Source organism: Staurois parvus, unplaced genomic scaffold, assembly GCF_062004578.1.
Source record: "Staurois parvus isolate SC_StPar_1 unplaced genomic scaffold, SC_StPar_1.0 ptg000694l, whole genome shotgun sequence".
In the NCBI taxonomy this organism is placed as follows: domain Eukaryota; kingdom Metazoa; phylum Chordata; class Amphibia; order Anura; family Ranidae; genus Staurois; species Staurois parvus.
In genome coordinates, this window is record NW_028318490.1 from 1,220,507 (window position 1) to 1,227,098 (window position 6,592).

Below are 6,592 nucleotides of genomic sequence, written 5' to 3' on the forward strand. Positions count from 1 at the left end.
CTGTGTCCCTCAGTAACAATTCTGTGTCTGTACCTGAGTAACAATTCTGTGTCTGTCCCTGAGTAACAATTCTGTGTCCCTGAGTAACGTTTCTGTGGCCCTAAGTAACAGTTCTGTGGCCCTCAGTAACAATTCTGTGTCCCTCAGTAACAATTCTGTGTCTGTACCTGAGTAACAATTCTGTGTCTGTCCCTGAGTAACAATTCTGTGTCCCTGAGTAACGTTTCTGTGGCCCTAAGTAACAGTTCTGTGGCCCTCAGTAACAATTCTGTGTCCCTCAGTAACAATTCTGTGTCTGTCCCTGAGTAACAATTTTGTGTCTGTCCCTGAGTAACAATTCTGTGTCCCTCAGTAACAATTCTGTGTCCCTCAGTAACAATTCTGTGTCCCTGAGTAACAATTCTGTGTCCCTGAGTAACAATTCTGTGTCCCTCAGTAACAATTCTGTGTCCCTCAGTAACAATTCTGTGTCCCTGAGTAACAATTCTGTGTCTGTTCCTGAGTAACAATTCTGTGGCCCTAAGTAACGTTTCTGTGGCCCTAAGTAACGTTTCTGTGGCCCTAAGTAACGATTCTGTGGCCCTAAGTAACGTTTCTGTGGCCCTAAGTAACGTTTCTGTGTCCCTCAGTAACAATTCTGTATCCCTCAGTAACAATTCTGTGTCTGTCCCTAAGTAACAATTCTGTGGCCCTAAGTAAAGTTTCTGTGGCCCTAAGTAACGTTTCTGTGTCCCTAAGTAACGATTCTGTGGCCCTAAGTAACGATTCTGTGGCCCTAAGTAACGTTTCTGTAGCCCTAAGTAATGTTTCTGTAGCCCTAAGTAACGTTTCTGTGGCCCTAAGTAACGGTTCTGTGGCCCTCAGTAACAATTCTGTGGCCCTCAGTAACAATTCTGTGTCTGTCCCTAAGTAACAATTCTGTGGCCCTAAGTAACGTTTCTGTGGCCCTAAGTAACGTTTCTGTGGCCCTAAGTAACAATTCTGTGGCCCTAAGTAACGTTTCTGTGGCCCTAAGTAACGTTTCTGTGGCCCTCAGTAACAAATCTGTGTCCCTCAGTAACAATTCTGTGTCTGTCCCTAAGTAACGTTTCTGTGGCCCTAAGTAACGGTTCTGTGGCCCTAAGTAATGGTTCTGTGGCCCTCAGTAACAATTCTGTGTCCCTCAATAACAATTCTGTGTCTGCCCCTAAGTAACAATTCTGTGGCCCTAAGTAACGTTTCTGTGGCCCTAAGTAACGATTCTGTGGCCCTAAGTAACGTTTCTGTGGCCCTAAGTAACGTTTCTGTGGCCCTCAGTAACAATTCTGTGTCCCTCAATAACAATTCTGTGTCTGTCCCTAAGTAACAATTCTGTGGCCCTAAGTAACATTTCTGTGGCCCTAAGTAACGATTCTGTGGCCCTCAGTAACAAATCTGTGTCCCTCAGTAATAATTCTGTGTCTGTCCCTAAGTAACAATTCTGTGGCCCTAAGTAACGTTTCTGTGGCCCTAAGTAACGATTCTGTGGCCCTCAGTAACAATTCTGTATCCCTCAGTAACAATTCTGTCTGTCCCTGAGTAACAATTCTGTGTCCCTAAGTAACGTTTCTGTGGCCCTAAGTAACGTTTCTGTGGCCCTAAGTAACGATTCTGTGGCCCTAAGTAACGTTTCTGTGGCCCTAAGTAACGTTTCTGTGGCAGTTAGTAACAATTCTGTGTCCCTCAATAACAATTCTGTGTCTGTCCCTAAGTAACAATTCTGTGGCCCTAAGTAACGTTTCTGTGGCCCTAAGTAACGTTTCTGTGGCCCTCAGTAACAATTCTGTGTCCCTCAATAACAATTCTGTGTCTGTCCCTAAGTAACAATTCTGTGGCCCTAAGTAATGATTCTGTGACCCTCAGTAACAAATCTGTGTCCCTCAGTAACAATTCTGTGTCTGTCCCTAAGTAACAATTCTGTGGCCCTAAGTAACGTTTCTGTGGCCCTAAGTAACGGTTCTGTGGCCCTCAGTAACAATTCTGTGGCCCTAAGTAACGTTTCTGTGGCCCTAAGTAACGATTCTGTGGCCCTCAGTAACAAATCTGTGTCCCTCACTAACAATTCTGTGTCTGTCCCTAAGTAACAATTCTGTGGCCCTAAGTAACGTTTCTGTGGCCCTAAGTAACGATTCTGTGGCCCTCAGTAACAAATCTGTGTCCCTCACTAACAATTCTGTGTCTGTCCCTAAGTAACAATTCTGTGGCCCTAAGTAACGATTCTGTGGCCCTCAGTAACAATTCTGTGTCTGTCCCTAAGTAACAATTCTGTGGCCCTAAGTAACGTTTCTGTGGCCCTAAGTAACGATTCTGTGGCCCTCAGTAACAAATCTGTGTCCCTCAGTAACAATTCTGTGTCTGTCCCTAAGTAACAATTCTGTGGCCCTAAGTAACGATTCTGTGACCCTCAGTAACAAATCTGTGTCCCTCAGTAACAATTCTGTGTCTGTCCCTAAGTAACAATTCTGTGGCCCTAAGTAACGTTTCTGTGGCCCTAAGTAACGGTTCTGTGGCCCTCAGTAACAATTCTGTGGCCCTAAGTAACGTTTCTGTGGCCCTAAGTAACGATTCTGTGGCCCTCAGTAACAAATCTGTGTCCCTCACTAACAATTCTGTGTCTGTCCCTAAGTAACAATTCTGTGGCCCTAAGTAACGTTTCTGTGGCCCTAAGTAACGATTCTGTGGCCCTCAGTAACAAATCTGTGTCCCTCACTAACAATTCTGTGTCTGTCCCTAAGTAACAATTCTGTGGCCCTAAGTAACGATTCTGTGGCCCTCAGTAACAATTCTGTGTCTGTCCCTAAGTAACAATTCTGTGGCCCTAAGTAACGTTTCTGTGGCCCTAAGTAACGATTCTGTGGCCCTCAGTAACAAATCTGTGTCCCTCAGTAACAATTCTGTGTCTGTCCCTAAGTAACAATTCTGTGGCCCTAAGTAACGATTCTGTGGCCCTCAGTAACAAATCTGTGTCCCTCAGTAACAATTCTGTGTCTGTCCCTAAGTAACAATTCTGTGGCCCTAAGTAACGTTTCTGTGGCCCTAAGTAACGATTCTGTGGCCCTCAGTAACAATTCTGTATCCCTCAGTAACAATTCTGTCTGTCCCTGAGTAACAATTCTGTGGCCCTATGTAACGTTTCTATGGCCCTAAGTAACGATTCTGTGGCCCTAACTAACGTTTCTATGTCCCTAACTAACGTTTCTCTGTCCCTAACTCTCTCCCTGCATACAGCCAGGTCTGCCTCTGTTGAATGACTGGAGGCAAATGGAGAATTCTAAAATGGCCGCCATTTATAGCTCGACCATTACACTGTGCTGGCTGGCTGGCTGCTGATTGGCTAATGCGATCACATGTCATGAATGAATGCATTATGGGTCAGCGCGCCTTGTCTGCGCGCCTTCCCAGACATCCCCGCTCCGTCGCCGCACATGTCGCCGCCATTTTAGGAAAAATTTCGATTCGCGCATCCGAAGTCTGCTTATTTTCGGATTCGACGCGAATCGAAATTTTCCTAATATTCGAAACGAATTCCACTTCGCCTACTTCGATTCGCTCATCTCTAGTCATCACATAGGACAAGGGGCACTCTTTACATCTGGAAGAAAAGAGATTTAATCTCCAAATATGGAAAGGCTTCTTCACAGTAAGAGCTGTGAACATGTGGAATAGATTCAAGACCTGGTTCTGTCCAGCTCAGTAGATTGTTTTTAAAAAGGCCTAGATTATTTCCTAAATGTACATAATTTAACTGGATACTAATATTTATAGGTCAGTTGATCTAGGGAATATCTGATTGCCTTTTGGGGATCAGGAAAGAATATTTTCCCCTGCAGGAGCAATTTGGATCATGCTTCATTAGGGTTTTTTTGCCTTCCACTGGATTAACTGTGTATATAAGATTGTATACATTTTTTTCCCTTTTATTGGTTGAAATAGATGGACTTGTGTCTTTTTTCAACCAGACTAAAAATCTATGTAAAATCTGGTGCAGCTCTTAATAGAAACCAATCAGCTTCCAAGTTTTTAAGTCAATCGAACAAGCCGCAGCTTAATCAGAGAAGCTGAAGTTGATTGACTAGCAAGCACAGCTGCACCAGATTTTGCACTCTCCAGTTTTAGTAAATCCACTTCAATATCTCAAAACCTGAAAAAGCTGATTACTCTTTTCTTAACAGTGGCACAGTGCTTAAAATAGCTAAATATGAAGCATACAACCCCCTCCCCCCTACACACACACACACACACACACACGCGCGCGCGCGCACGCACGCACGCACGCACACACACACACACCTGGAGCTATACCATTAAATGAGAGAGTTCAAATGAATAGATTTCCTACCAGCTACACTTCATTACTTCCTAGAGGAAAAGAAAAGGTCGGCCAGTTTTGGGTATTTATTTCTCCTAAACTTGAAGTTTTACCACTTTCACATGTTCAGAAATCACTCATTTGGTCATCTGTTTTCTTTATAAACCTGTATTTTTTTTTCTCTGGGTAAGTATGGTTATCAGTAAAATTCACAGTATGGTCATTACCACCATACATCTTATTAAATCTAACCTGTAATTTATTAAGTCTTGTTACCTTTTTACAATTATCTATTCTTTGCCAGTTTGCATATCATTTTATAACATTTTTCATCTGTATTAGAAATAAGAAAGAATATTCACCCACATTTTGACTGTAAATTGTCATCTTTCCTTCAGTCTTTTATTAAGTCTTTTTCTGTGCAGGAATGAACTGATCAGTAGGTATGAGCCAAAGGGGAAGGTGGTCTTTTCAACATTTTAACTGCCTGTCCAAATGAGTTTATTAAATTCCACATGTACTGTTCTTAAATTCCAATTTCTACTAGTCAGACCAACCGAATGAACTAATTCTGAAATGCTGTCATCAATTCATTTTTGGATATGTCCATCATTATATAGACATATTCTTCAGCCTTCAGCTAGGCTTCATTTTAAGTAAAATCATAATCTGCATCACAGTTCAGCAGCAAAATAAGGATGGGATTAAATGAGCAACGGTAATGAATAAATAAAAAACACAGCAACAAATAATTTGAAACAAAGAAAGTGGGCATTAAATAGCGGAAACACATTGACTGTGCTGTATACACTTATTTCTTGATGAAGCTGATGTCTTGCTGCACTTGACCATGATGCTGGCGAACTTCCTTCAGTTCTTCAGTAGACAATCCATGCCTGAGCACCAGCCATTCAACACTGGATGTTATAATTAGGGAGATAGAAGTGCTGCTTTTTGTTTCTAATGGGCTATCTTTTTTTTATACAGGTATCACAGGGACAAGAATTGAGTGGGCATTAAATAGCGGAAACACATTAACTGTGCTGTATACACTTAATTCTTGATGAAGCTGATGTCTTGCTGCACTTGACCATGATGATGGTGAACTTCCCTCAGTTCTTCAGTAGACAATCCATGCCTGAGCACCAGCCATTCAACCCTGGATGTTATAATTAGGGAGATAGAAGTACTGCTTTTTGTTTCTAATGGGAAATCTTTTTTTTATACAGGTGTCACAGGGGCAGGAATTGAGAGAAAATCTCCCCAATGAGGGCAAAGACAGCAATTAAATCTTGAAAAAAAACTCCTCAGAGATTGTTTCTTTTAACATTCTGTTAAAACTTTGTGAAGTAGTATTGCTTGGATCAGGGACGGACTGACAACTCATGGGGCCCCCGGGCAATAAGGGATCATGGGGCCCCGTGTCCTTGCCCAAGCTCAAAAAAGGTACCAGGGGCATCTCATGGGGCCCCCTACTGACCCCGGGCCCTCGGGCAGTGCCGATTTTCCAAATGGTCAGTCCGTGCCTGGCTTGGACCTTGAAAAAGGGGACACACCCCAAAAGCTTGTCCTGAAAGATGTATGTTACTGCAAAAAAGAAAAAATTTACAGACAGTACTCAATTGTTTCTGAAAAAACTAAAAATCCAGCATGCATTACAAACTCAAAGTCTTACCCTGAATATAGTCATTGCACCAGTGGTACTACTCTATCTCAATATACAAGACACCTCTACTAGTGGGCATGGATACCTGTAAAACTGTCTCTTACATAAATACCTCTCAAAATATCCTAATCAATTTAAATGTAAATAGTAAAAAGATCTGGGCATTATCTCAGCAATGAGGAATGGAAGGCAACTTTGACCTTCTTACCGAAAGGTTCCTTATCACCAACATGTGGACTCACTCAATTATTTGTGTTACACAGGACCTATAGAACACTTACACTTTTACAGGCTATGAGCCTTTGGGAGGACCATTAATATACTAAATGTGGTAGAGACCAAAGCCTTGTACACACGATCAGAAAATCATATGAAAAATGCCGCTTTCAAAGCGATAATACAATATTCTGATCATCAGTACACAACAATCGTCTAAAATGAATCGAAAGGACAAACACGAAAATTTTTGTCGTACAATACCAGATCATAAGGTTTTCGTTTAACCAGTACAGTTTTCGACCGAAAAAAATACATTACAATGCTCCCGAATTTTTATTCTGTCGTACGAGAATTTTGGTAACTTTAGTAACCTCTCCACT